At 49.4% G+C, this 14,611-nt stretch overlaps 1 protein-coding gene across 14 annotated transcripts in view; it reads right to left on the bottom strand.

Moving 5' to 3' along the window:
• The window catches only part of robo2 (roundabout, axon guidance receptor, homolog 2 (Drosophila)), a 315,384-nt gene that overhangs the window by 135,726 nt on the left and 165,047 nt on the right, over positions 1 to 14,611 (bottom strand). The gene's annotated exons all lie outside the window — the stretch shown is intronic.

Here is a 14,611-nt window from a genome sequence, read left to right as displayed (position 1 = left end):
ATAGCTCAACATCCAGGAGCTGAAACAGTTAGATAACTAGCATGGTCAAGGTGTCCTCTCATCATCATCTGCAGGGGTAAATGGCTAGCTTGGTTTGTTTGTTAGCAATTCTATCGCAAAGCGGTGGCATGAGTCGTAGCCAACAGCGGGTTTTAGCAAGACTCGAGTCTGCAGCTTTGTGTTTTTCTGAAAGTGGGGGAGGTACTATATCAGCTTGTCCAATATCATGAAATGCTTGCTTTCTATCTTGTTTGTAAAATGTTTTTCAACAACTTTAATAGTGAGTAGACTCTACTTTCAAATGTGCACAGAGAATGCCACAGGCGTCAGGTTTCCCGGCAGCACTGCAACATCTATTCCAATACAGATGATATCAGTAACACTTACAGACCATAATGTATCTCTAAAAAGAGGTAGTCATCACTGAAATGTGTCCTGCTTGTGCTCTTATTTCTTCAGCTTTTCAATAAAGTGGGGAAAATCAAAACCATTGCAAAGGTCAGTGTAATTACCAAGAGTAAATACTTAACTAGGCATATAATGAAAGACCCCTCATGGGACTTCATCTGTTACTCTGGCGATGATTATTTAAACAGCATTCTTTATGCTCTTTACCTCCTGATTGGAGGTTGTAGAGAGCAGAGCCTGCTTTTTTCCCTCTCACCCATCTCTGTCCTTATCAACAATCTGAGTCCCTCTCAACCATCTCTGTCCCTCTCAATCATCTCTGTCCCTCTCACCCAACTTTGTCCCTCTCACCCATCTCTGTCCTTCTCACCCATCTCTGTCCCTCTCACCCATCTCTGTCCCTCTCACCCATATCTGGCCCTCTCAATCATCTCTGTCCCTCTCACCCATCTCTGTCCCTCTCACCCATCTTTGTCCCTCTCACCCATCTCTGTCCTTCTCACCCATCTCTGTCCCTCTCAATCATCTCTGTCCCTCTCACCCATCTTTGTCCCTCTCACCCATCTCTGTCCTTCTCACCCATCTCTGTCCCTCTCAACCATCTCTGTCCCTCTCAACCATCTCTGTCCCTCTCGCCCATCTCTGTCCTTCTCACCCATCTCTGTCCCTCTCAATCATCTCTGTCCCTCTCACCCATCTTTGTCCCTCTCACCCATCTCTTGCCCTCTCAATCATCTCTGTCCCTCTCACCCATCCTTGTCCCTCTCACCCATCTCTGTCCCTCTAAAAAATCTCTGTCCCTCTCAACCATCTCTGTCCCTCTCACCAATCCCTTGATGGATAGATTGCGGTGAAGGATTGTTTTAATTATGTAAAAAGCACCCTGATCAACTGCCACACAGATTCAAGCTGACCTTCCGTCACGCGATATGACAGTATCAACTTGCATCAGTCGTTGCTAACTCAATGCATTTTGGAGAGCAATGTCCAGCCCAGTGTCAGAAATGTGGGTTTCCTTCAAAGGTCATGGGTCACTGAACAGGACAATTACCCCCAAAAAACTACAGATTGCACCCAGGAATGGGACAAAAAAATTCTTATGTGGCCAGCAATGAGTCAAGATTTCAACCATATGGAAAACCTGGAAAATACAAGGAGAGTCCTGAAAACAGCAGTTGGGAGGGACCCTTCAAATCTGGGCGAACTGAAGCAATTTGAACAAGAAGAGCGGGCCAAACTGTCAGTATAAAGGTGCAGGAAGGGACATCCATGGCTTTTGGAAGCACTTTATTTAGTCCATTTGACTATTGTGAACATAGACTGTTCTACAAATTACTGAGTCAACAGAGTCAATTCCATTTCTGTTAATTTTGTGATTTCAAGGGATATAATACATTTCTAAAGAAAAAAATAAAGGTTCAGTAGTATTAAGAGCGAAAATAAAGAATTGTGAAAACCAAATACTAAATATCAACTTATTTTGAGAGACATTGTTATTTTAAGAAAGTCCAAGGGTGCCAAAACTTGGCCATGATGGTAACAGAAAGACAGGTTAGTGGATCTTTGCTGAAGGTCAGTTTTGGTAACTCTTCTTCCATATGTGGAGACTCCAACCAGTCAGCCAGACAGCCATTGCAGGCAGAAAGAAAGTCAGCCAGTCAGTCACCCAATGCAGCCGTAGAACCAGTCAGTCAGCCAGCGTTTCAGTCCGTTATCCAGCCGTACAGCTGGTGCAGTCAGCCAGTCAGCGAATTAGTTGGCATGACAAAAGCAGGCAAGCAGACCGTCGCTCCAAACACCTCCCCCCGTCCCCCGTCCCCCCGTCAGCCTGATACAGGACCTCGATCCTGCCTGGCCTTGGGCTCGTAACATCCTTCCTGTCTGTCTCTGCCTGCCACACGACGAGTGGGACAAGCAGGCGGACGGCGTTCTGTGTGTAGCAGCATGCATATGCATGTACAGGTTCAACCACTTGACACGGGACAGAGACCTGCGAGTGCTGCACGGTTGCTCGGGGACCGGGGAAAGGGCATCTCTCCACCGTGACACCCTTATTGTCATCTGTGACATTTATCATTGTCCTGTTCAAATCTGCACACTGCCATCGCTGTCCCCCCACCCCCCCCCCCCCCCCCACACACACACACACACACACACACACACACACACACTTCTAAACAGCCACCCGGACACGGCGCCACACGTACGCAGTGCCGAGGCTTTGTTCGAGCACCCTGCTCGGAATTCACAGGAAGTGTTGAACTTACGGGGGGGGGGGCGGTGGGCACACACATTGCAAACGTTTTTTTTTTGTTTTTTTTTACGCGCTACATGCAGTTCCTGTTCACTAATATGGCCAGGAAAGGGATGCTGATCTCAGCGGTTTACAGCTCCAGCCACGAAACACCGCCCTCCTCCCTCTCCCTGGCCTCCGGCAGTTTGGGTATGTGTGTGTGTGTGTGTGTGTGTGTGGTTGTGTGAAACAGAGATAGAGCGAGAGAGAGAGGCTAATCCAACCAGGAATAGAATCAGTACACCCTTCCAATCACAACATTGTCCTGGATCACTGGAGCCGTCCCGGACTCAGAGACGCCACGCAACTCTAGCCTCCCAACAGCAGAGGGAACTGATGCACACTCACTGCCTTTTAGAACATCTATTCACCTGGAAACCGGTTGAAAACCAATGTAGGCTCTTTACAGTTACACACCACAAGAATAAGAGCTGAGAACAATGTTGGACTGGAAAATGATGTGAGATCCAGGTTTTTGTGTTCATATGGTGATCTAAAGTCCACACCATGATATTAAAACCAAATAAATCATCCCCCTCAAAGTCCCCATCATGACCGGAGAAATCACTCCCCTCACCTTCTGGCACAGGGGTTATAGGCTGACGCTAAAGCTTAGTTTTAAAACTGGGTTACTTTAAGGTTTAGGGCTACATTAAGTCAGGGTGTGGAGAACATGGATTTTCGGGCATCAGGTCCGCACAAGGATAGAAAGACAAACGTGTGTGATGACTGAGTCTGTTTGGCACGGTATCTCTGGGAGGGGGGTCTGGGGGGTGGGGGGGTTGGCAGTGCGGCGTTGGCACATTGTGCCACCTCACGGTTGTAACCCTGTGAATGTCACCTGCTTGGCAGCCGCTCTGTTTAATTAGCTGGGAGTAATCAAATTGCTAGGAGATTAAGGAAGAAACAAATACTGTAAAGCACACATATAGGAACCCAAACAAAGACCCAGTGACGGAAAACAATGACGGGGTTGGCTTTTGTGTGTGATGAGAGTGTGTAAGTGCATGGGATAGGGAGACAGAGTACACACCTGCAGTTTCCATCCCACCATAAAATGGAACATCATCATCAGCACATCAAACAGGCAGTGTAAAGTAATAATTAGCATTAAGTCATCCTTATAACTAGGGGCTTGTTTACATTACCAGAGAGAGTATAAACCTCTAGATAGGCTTATCTTAGTTTGAATGATCATTTCCATAGCATCCGGATTCACGCTGGCATTATCAAAATAAACTGAGCAGGATTCTGACCATCAATCGCGGGAAAATCAACGATATGTGTGCTCACTGCACAGAAAATGAATACAGTTTGGAGACATTTCTCTTCACACTAGCGAAACTCCAGGAGGATCTATTGAAAACGTGGCATTCGCTAACTTTGAAGGGTAGCATCTTGGGCTATCAATGAGTGTGCAAGTTTACACAAAAATGGATCTCAAACCGTATCTTTTCTCTGCTCTTATTTCATATGTCTTGGAAAATGTAGCGTAATATAAACAAACCCCATTGTGTGTTTGACTAAAACCGTGTTTGGTGTGTTTACCACCAAAACAAATACCGACTACCGAAAATGGAGTGGAGAGAAAGGCCCCATCCACACAGACAGGGCAACAGTGGAGAGGGTTGAAACTTAAATGTTCCTCAAGTGCCCACTAAGGACCTAACATGGTTCACACACACGTACACACTGATGATGTCATTGTTATGAAAGCATTTCAAAGAAAAGTATACCTTTACTGTATTCAGTGCATGTGATTAAAGGGTCGGGCACATATAGGCGCTCGGTTTCCACTCAGAAGCGACAGAAATTAGCACCTCGTTCTGATTAGCGATTGTCAAGTTCACACCGACTATTTCTCAGCAGAGAATGCTGTGTAAACAATCAACTCTCATTGACTTTTACCCAAAGTTTCTTCTCCCATTTCCTGACTAGCGTTTCAACAAGACTAATCTCTAAGCGCTAGACGCCTGCGGTGGCTGGTCACACAAAACACAGCATGATCGGGGGTAAGACGAACGTAAAGTGGTAGCAACTGCTTGTTTGCAGCAATGACTTTCAGCCCCTCAGCCACACCATTCACCGATACAGCTCTACAATTCTGTCGGTTCACACTGGAGACCAGTGTTGTCACACGCCACATGAATGAACTAGGGGTGCAAACGTCTGAACGCTAAGGACATTTGTCCATTTGTCACATCCCTGGTTCAAACAGTGTCGGGGACTGTGCTTAACGACTCGTCATTTCTCCATTGTTTCTTTGCGCTGTTGTTCCCAGGTTCTGTCCTTCACTTCACATATGGAAGGGTCAGACCCCCATATAGTGAATGTGTGCTAGCTGAAGCTAATCCATACCATGGCATCGGAGCGGACGCTAATTAAAATACACTATTTTTAATGAGCCTCAAACCAGGGTGTATTCAGAACGCACGTGAAAATCCACAACAGAACACTCACGTCCTGTACAACTGACTTAGCAACATTGTGGCACACACACACACACACATGGGCGCGCGCACACACCAGACGGGAGCCGAACAGGACATGCAGAAAACAATCAGATACAGACAATAGGCGGGTGTGTGTGAGCGTGTGAATTCATTCCCCATTCTCCAGCTGATCCTCGGTGCGATCCCAGCATGCCGAGCGCTTGGCATGCCACGGCAGAAAGCCGTGTCTCTGTCGCACCTCTCTCCTTTCCCCTGTACCGAGCAGGACCAGGTGGATGGGATCCAACCCCCCTCCCACCCCCCGTAAATGTATGCTTCCCAAAACGCAGCCAGCGTACGCCCGGACACCCTACCAAAAGCTCCCGGACAACCTTGACCTTTCCGCTGGGGGGTGGAGGGAGCAATCAGAGGGTCATTAAAGATTGAATAAATCTGACCAAAATGAGCTAAAGAACCAGCAACGTCTCTTTCCGCTGGCCAGAAAGCTCCTGTGCCCTGAGCCACCATGCGGGGGCTGAACCTCTCAATCCTCTCCTCCCCCCGGCTGGAGGTGAGGACCAGCTCGCTGTCGACCAAGCAGCCGCTCAGGCCGCGTTTTACGTGGGCATAAGGGATTAGCTCCCACAAGCTGCCCGGGTTTAAACGCTACCGACTATGGGTCAGGGCTCCCCATGTTTACAGCGATGTGGCCGGACAGAAACAGTCCGCGGCGGTGTTTTGTGTGCTGAGCCTTTGTTTCAGCTAAGAGTCAGTGGGCGAAACAGGCTTTCCTAGCTTTGATGAGCGCAATTATGCTTTAAAGAGTGCCGCAGGAGCATTTATTATGTAGCCAGCTCTGGCTGGCCTCCTCCCGGCCCTCCCTCTCTCCCTCCCCCCTCCCTCCCTCCTCTCCCCCAGCTCCACACGCACGCAGACACAGACAGGGCCTGGAGACACCGCAAACAGACGCAGTTTTCCTCCCCACAGACCAGACACCGCTACAGGGCTACGACTACTGTTGCTGTGGGTGCAAGTGTAGAGACGCAGAGACACGCACACCCCAAAACACGCGCGCGCGACGCGCACAGAGACGGCAGTCCGTGATGCTTCCTGGAGGTCCTCTGGCAAAGAGAAACAACAGCGAACCCATCCACCCACACACAAACACAATGAAATTCATTACGACTTGGCTACACCTACACATTGTATAGAACGAACATCGATCTCAGTCGAAAGGAAAACTCTTAGCTTTAAAACATTATTTATTTTTTTGGGGGGGGAAATGGGGGAAAAAGAAAACAGCCATCATTTCTCATTAACAAACACACAGTTAGGGAAGTTCAGTAGCCATTTTGAGTAAATTGTCTCGGTTATAGTACTGAAAGGTTCGGAATACACACTCACTGTTGCCGATAAAAACAATCACGACAAGGTTTTTATCAGAAATCAACGAATATGCAAATGAATGAACAACCCTGTGAGTGTCTGAGTCAGCTGGCTTAGGTCTTTATAGACTCTACAGTTGGGGGTCAATCCTTACATTGATTCCCTGGACCTCCATCTATCCATTGCATTTGGGCATTGCATTTCTAGTCAAATTGGAATTGACTAGATGCCCTCGGTGGAATGGACACTGACCACAGGGAATTGACCAGTGGAATTTCTCTCAGATGGAGAGTAGAGTGATCTGGAACCATTACCCACATAATGCAAGGTTAGGCTACATGTTAGGTCTAGGATTAGGGAAAACAGGAGGGTGAATTGGAAAGTTTAGGTCGCCAAAAGGATAGTAACAGAAAAACCAAATGTGTGTGTGTGTGTTTGTGTGTTTGTGTCTGCATATGGTGCCTGAACAAATCACACAGACATGTATGTGTATAAATAATGGACTGTTTATCAATCTCTTTTAATTGCAGTTGTGCTGAAGTGGTGCTTCTTGGCCATTTATCCTTCACTCTCATGCATTTATCATGCAGACGATAGATTGCGTGTCCATCTCTGAAGCTACAATCACTCTCCCGATTTGGCGTGCAGTCAATCACTCGCTCTGTCTGTCCGTCTGTCAGTCCGTCTGTTTGTCTGTCCGTCCGTCTGTTTGTCCGTCCGTCCGTCTGTTTGTCCGTCCGTCCGTCTGTTTGTCTGTCTGCCTGTCTGTTGGCCGGCCTGCCTACCTGTCTGTCTGTCTGCCTGTCTGTCTGCCTGTCTGCCTGTCTGTCTGCCTGTCTGTCTGCCTGTCGTCCTGTCTGCCTGTCTGTCTGTCTGCCTGTCTGTCTGTCTGCCTGTCTGCCTGCCTGCCTGTCGTCCTGTAGGGGAATGTACAGTGGCTCCTCCCACCCTTCAATCCACCTCTCTGTGAGGACTCTCAGATTAAAGTCAGCAGGGGAAAAGCCTCCCTTATACTGGCTCTCATTCCCTCCCTCCCTCTCTCACTCCACCTCTTCATTCCCCCCTTTTGTCTCTCCATCTCTCGTTCCTCCCCCTCCATCTCTCCAGCCCTCATCTAACATTAATGGCTGTTGGAATTTTAATGAGGAAGTGTGTGTCCCTGTTTGGAAGTCCATGGGGGGGGGCGGCTTGTGAAGGGGGTCGGGGGGGGGTTACTGGTGCACAACATATCCCCCGGCTGTGAGGCTCAAACGCTGGCGTGGCAGGAGTGGGACGGGAGGGGGGGTGGGCTCAGTAAATATGCCCCCCCCCCTTCAGAGAACACAACTGGTCCGCAACCGCACCGCTCTGTGGCTTCATTATTTAGGTTATTGAAATAGACATATGTGTGTGTTATGTTGCTATCAGGGGCTTCTGTAGGGTAGCATTCTGAGCTGCGCTTTTGCTTTTTTCACTGTCTCACTCATGATCGTGTCAGTAACCGTAAAAAAATATTAAACGATTTTACAGAAACTCTTAAAAAGCCTAGTAATCCCAGACAGAACACTGGACGAGGGTGGTGCAAAACTGTGTGTTTCTGTGTGTCTGGGTCAGAGTGTGTGTGCACAGGTTTGACCATGCTTGTGAGGACCAAAGGTCCCAGGAAGGGTAGAAAAACAAATCACATTACCCAATGACAATGGGGGAACGTTCCAACTGCGGTTAATTTAAGAGGTTGGGCTTAGGGATAGGTTTAGGGTTAATGTAAAAGCCAGGTTTGGAAGTTAGGTTAAGGGTTGGGTTCATGTAGAATTGGGTTGGAATGGGAATAATGTCCCCACAACAATTGTAAAATGTGTATATACGTGTATGCAGGTGTGCGTATGTGTACCTAAGATTGTGTGTCTGTGTTTAAAGGGGATGGGGTCATTACCCCCCTGTAACCTCTTCCAGTGCCTATTTGTGGATCCACCTGAGCGTTGACTAAACACGTTCCTTAATAACAGTTACATATTTACAATCTAATGGGAAGCCACTGGGCTGTGGCCGCAAAATGGACTTTTCTGTTTCGCTCCACCTTTCCTTTGTAAGCAGTAATGGTGGAAACCCTGGGCAGCTGCCACAGTCCCAGCCACTTCATAAAGAAAACGATTGGAGGGGAGCGAAGAGCAGACCGGGGCTCTGCAACTGCAGAAGTAGGGAGGTCGTTGGAATTGATTTGGTGGCCCCCAATTGACTGTAGCAGGTGGGTGTTCTTTGCGGGGATGATGGCCGGCTGGAATGTGGAGATGAAATACACATGGTTTGGTTAGCGTATACGTAGAGTGCAACCGGGGGTTCATGTTTCTGTGCTCTCAAAATATGACCTTCATTTTATTTGGAATGGCGCAGAACCCTTCCCCGTAAAGAAAAATGGCCATGAAACAGAATCATGTTTCTCTCCCCTCCATGTCCACACTTCTCCCACCCCTCCGGACCACTCAGCTAGAATACGGACTGCGTAGGAGGGACAGGCAGCCTCCACCAGGCCAGTGATGGAGCATCATGTCCCCTTGCATGCGTCCTCCTCCCATTCTCTCTCCGCTGGTCTGGCATACAGCCTCACACACAAACAGGAGCAATAGAGAGACAGCCATTACAAATCCATGGTCCATATTAAATAAGATCCAGTTCTGTCCTGGAAATGTGATCAAGTGCCTCAGAAGAACTAATTCTCTGTGGAATTTCTGGGAAAGATTAAGAGGGGCAGAGAAAAAGATGGCGAGAAAAGACAGAAAGGGGGGAAGAGCGAAAAACAGAGGTAGACATAGAAACGGAGTAAGAAACAGATAGAGAAAGAGACTGACAGAAACAGATTAGCAAAGAGGTGAGAGAGGGAGAGAGACAGAGATACAGAGGAACAGATAGAGAAAGAGGGAGAGATGGTGCTGGGGAAGCCGAGACCTCTGAGTTTGTATCAGTGTTTAGTTCCAGTGATTCAGAACCAAATACCCACGTTAAGGCTTGTCAGGATGGAGACAGTTTCACGGCTTAATGAAGAGTGCAATCTGTTTACTTCCCTGCATCATAGAGCAACACAGAAACAGGCTGGGGATCTCTATCTCTCTCCCTCCCACGCTCTCTCTCTCGTCCTCCTCCGCATTCCTGCCGAAAGGATGGTGGTAAAATACCTTGGCTGTCGAGTGACTAGACTGACATGCCTCTCAATTTCACACGTTTCATCTTAATTGTGAAGCGGCTGAATTCTCCCCTTAGCTGCTGTTAGGCACAATCAAAAAGGACATGGGGAAAGTCACGCCAACAACTAGTTACGCTGCCTACGTAGAACCCCCTAGAGTGAGTGAGTCAGAGGGCAGGGAAGGAGTTTCTAATGGACACCACAGAGACAGTGAAGACAAACTCCAGGCTGTGTGTCCAGAGACAGGGTAGGATCGGCACCCTTTCTTATGTGGCCCAACACTGGCAGCGATACACCCCAAAAATCCCAGAGGCGCCTCAAACATCAACTCCATCAGAAACGTGGCCTCACGCCTCCCATGTTTGGCTCAGGCCTGAACGTTTCCACTGTGGCCAGGACCTCCTCCAGTGAGCCAAAACGTCAGAGCATCCTTTCCCCTGACAGGCGCCTCGTTGCCGATGCCAAGGTGTCACAGTGGCTCCGGTCAGAATGACGCCTCCGCTAGCACCTGCCAATCTGGGTACATGCATCCATTCCCGGTGCCCGCTGCTCCTATGGCACAACCTGCAAACTGCCAACATCACAGCAGCCACTGGCACTCCCCAACTCCTGGGAGACATTAATATGTATGTGTTAATAGGTGTAGCAGTACACTAATTGGGCACTGGAACGTGACCGTGTTTAATATTAGAATCCATTACGCTACTGTACGCGCCGGCAAATGAATTAAGACAACACATTATTTAGAGGCGCACGGCGAGGAGCAAATAGAGACTGACAGCCAGGAAAAGGTTGACACTCATCATGGCAGCTGTTGCTCACATCTGCTGGCTCCCCTGGCTGGGCCTCTCAACGGATCTTTGAAAGGCGCGCCTCCCGTGATAAGTCGCTTCGCCTCGCTCTTCCCTCGTTCACCTCCTTTGCCGCGGACCACGGTCCACGATGGCGTAACACAAAGGACGGAGGCCGTCTACGGAACGCCGGGGACGAACTACCGCAGAGGGCCCGGACGCGCCAGCCATCCTCAGTCTGAATGAGCGTATCCTGTGACGGCTAGTAAAACTCTCATAGCTGTAACTGCGTCTGCGATTGATTTTGCATCACTTCTCCTCAACGCCTCATCGCCGGAATAAAAAAGACAGGCAAGGACGACGGGGGAAAAAAAATTGCAGACAGCTCGTCCTCCCTCCCCTTTCACCAAGTCCCTAATGAGCTCGTCGCTAGCAGAATTAATTTCGTATAGTTTAATTGATCCCCAAACGACTCACATCCATCATAGCGCCATTCAATAGCTAACTCCCCCGCTGCCCCCCAAGCATAAGTCCACAGCGCTGGCCATCGCATGGAGTCCAGTGCACTATTGCTGTTGGATGTCTTTATCATCCACGTACGCGCGCGCAAGACGCATCGCACATGCACAAACCACGCGTGCAGCCCGACAAAGTCCGCATACGTTAGCGATGCACTCAAACTAGCGGGGACCCATCGCGGAAGCGGACGCGTTACACAGATTCAGAATTGAGGGCTGAAACACTGGGGGACGCGGGGACATGGCCACTGCATTAATGATACGTTCTGCTGCTCACTGGCCGGTGCAACGCGGGAGAGGGGTGGGCCGGGAGGGACGAGGGGAATCGAGTCGTCTTTAATGGAAGTGAAGCAAGACAAGGATAACCGCTCAAAAGCAATGAAACATACAGCGGTTTCTTTCTGCGTAACGTTAAGCGCTACCGGGGCTTGCTGTGCTCTGAGGTGTTGGCTTGGCTGTGGAACGGTGGAGGTGAGAAGGCGGCTCCTGTCCCGTCCCTGACACACCAATATAACAAATGGCCCTGCTAACAAACAGCTTGCTAATTGATTGCGGGGAAAACTATAACTCAGCGAATGACGGCGGTTCCGAAGGCTGCTGGGACAGTTTGTCAATAGCCTCCATAACAGCCCACATATGCCTTTAAATCCAACCTTTCCACTGGTGTTAATGCAGAGGCAGCATCTCCGGAGGGTTTCGCCACTATTTTATTATTACATTCCTTCATTAGACACCACAGCATATCATTACACAGCGCGCATACATTCCCCCATTTGTCAATTAGGACGGATTCAATTAACCAACATGATGAATGTCCTCAGTGTTACGCTCCAGGCCCTGGGCAACACCCAAACCACACAGGTGCTTCAGCCAGGCAGGACAAAGAGGATTTGAATGGGGCTCATGGCCTGGCTCTAGTCACTGGCTCCTATTGTTCACTGACCCAGGACGAAAGCTGCTTTAGCGTGCGGCTGTGTGTACCGGTTCCACTGTCTTTGATTAACTAATTATCCAGCATTATCAAGGCCAAACAGAAGTCATTAACGCAGGGCCTGGCTGAGGTGACGCATTTCCCCAGAGCTCAGGGTCTCCATGGCTGTGCCCGCTGCCTCTCAGCCCAGGTCACTCACTTAATCTATAACAACTCATCTGCCGCATAAATGAAGGTCTAATTGACTATTTGGGGACAGAAAGGGATCTGGCTAGAGCGGACCAAGCTCACTCATATTTTGTGACATGGAATCAGCCAGGCGATCGGTCACAGACAATAGGCCCAGACTTATCATCGCCCACCTAACCCCCACTTCATAATCTGCATCCCTCGTCTCCTGCTTCCTCTCCCCCTCCTCCCCGCCCTCCTCCCGTTTCCCCAGGCCCTCCCGCCTCCCCTAGCGTCTTCCTCCACGCAGGCCTACGTCCCTTGCCCTCCCATTAATCTCCAATTCTCTCCATGTCCCGAAACCTCCCATTCCAGGCCTCGAAGTGTAACAGTGGAAGAACAACCTGAACCACTCTAACACAGTCATCTCGCAGACTAATTACAGAGAGGGTGGCGTGGACACAAATGCGTGGCGCGTAACGTGTTTACAGTACCCAGCCTAGAGGAAGGGTCTGACGGAGTTGAAGGGCTGTGAACGTCCCCGTCTGATCTCGCGGCTCCACTCAGCAGCAGACGACCGCCCTCAGGCTCCCAGGTTGAGGTACTTAGAAAGGGAGCCCAAACCATAATCAAGAAATTACCATCATTCACTTTAATCAGAAACGAAGCAGGGCAGAATGACTGGAATTAACCACTGGGGTAACAGCCTCCTGGAGTCAGAACAACCGTTTTTTCCCCTCCAGTGCGTTTTCATAGATGTTTACCGTACTCCGTTGCTTTGTCCAATTAAAGCACGGCAAGTCACTAGGGAGGGCCTGCTTGGAAGACATCACACATCACAGAAGCCCCTGACCATAAGTGTCTCAACACTGAGACACACCCACGCACACATATAACCTGATGCTTCGCAGTGTGTGTGTGTGTATAAAGAGAGGTCATCAGTGGGGGAGCTGAAGATTGGTAGGAGTGTTGCGTGACCACGCTCCACTTCCAGGGCATTAAAAGGCTCAGCTGCGGGAGCCATAAGCAGAATGCCAGGCCGTGTGGGGGGCTGGCGGCGGGGTTTGGTTGGTGTGGGGGCGGGTGGGGCGGGTGGGGGGGTTTACGGGGGCAGCCGAGGGCCGCTCTGTTCTAATTGACTGCTCTGGGCCCAGGATCCACAGATCAGATACTTGTTACAGGAATCGGGTTTCATGGTTTCCTAACAATGGGATTTGTGAAAAGGGATTTGTCGTCCGGGGGGACTCCTGCCAGTAACCTTTCTGTGCTCGAGTGTTGCTGTGGTCGTTTCAACACCCTTGATGTTTGGCTTTCTCCTTGTCCCTGTGTTTTAAATCCAATTACTCCATCGGGAAGCAAACACCAGCGGCTCGCGACGGGCCAGAGGTACTCACCTCATGGCTGCTTGCTTTTATGAGTGGACGGCCATCAGCACTCACACTGCCCCTGATCTACCTTTTGTTTACGTGTGACTCGGCTGTGATTAGCCAGGCAAGGATCTTTCAGATCACACCGCTGACTCTGAAAAGATGCTAATGCACTTAGAGGGATCAGAGCTAGCCGCAGGGGATAGAAAGGGTTAGATAGATGGACCACGGACAATATTCTGCTAACAGGACCAGCGCAATATTCTGCTAACAGGACCAACCATAAATCAGAAGCGTAAGCCATCTTGGGTGCAGTTCAAAAAACGCATTCATGAAAGCTTTGCTTGGTTTTCTAGTTCAGACTAAGCTTTATGTGCCCGAGACCAATATTTTGATGCAGCATCACAAGAAACAGCCCATAATGGTCTAACTGCACATCGGAGACCTTGGGCGTAGGGGAACAGGAAGCAGCTGAACAACACCGCTCTCTCTGCAATAACCCATACGAGAAAACACGCTGTCTGTGGAAAGACTCCTCACGGAACCTCTGTGTTCGGTCTGTCTGTCTGCTTGTATATCCACTTGATCAGGCCCCCGAGAGAGAACCAGAGAACAAGAGCACAAACGACTCTGGCCTTTTTAAAGAGGCAACCCGCTAGAGCCACAGAGCACGGGAGGCACAGAGGTGTCCATCACCCCCCTGCGGAGGTTGTTTGTACCAGCCCCAACAGCTAGCGAGGCCGGTACAAACAGACATATAATATACCAGCCCCAACAGCTAGCGAGGCCGGTACAAACAGACATATAATATACCAGCCCCAACAGCTAGCGAGGCCGGTACAAACAGACATATAATATACCAGCCCCAACAGCTAGCGAGGCCGGTACAAACAGACATATAATATACCAGCCCCAACAGCTAGCGAGGCCGGTACATACAGACATATAATATACCAGCCCCAATAGCTAGCGAGGCCGGTACAAACAGACATGTAATATATGTATATATATACAAATATATGTCAAATGGGAGAAGGAGGTAGCCGCTGGAGAGGAGCAGTTCATATATTTTAGACAAGAGGCCATGGCTGAACAAACACTAACAACTAACAGATGACAAGAGGCTCAGCGCCTAGCACAGCCCCTCACATCATCACTCA

The sequence above is a fragment of the Esox lucius genome, chromosome 1 (assembly GCF_011004845.1).
Source record: "Esox lucius isolate fEsoLuc1 chromosome 1, fEsoLuc1.pri, whole genome shotgun sequence".
Classification (NCBI taxonomy): domain Eukaryota; kingdom Metazoa; phylum Chordata; class Actinopteri; order Esociformes; family Esocidae; genus Esox; species Esox lucius.
Note: the sequence above shows the minus strand (reverse complement) of the source record. Positions and strands in the feature narration are given on the sequence as shown.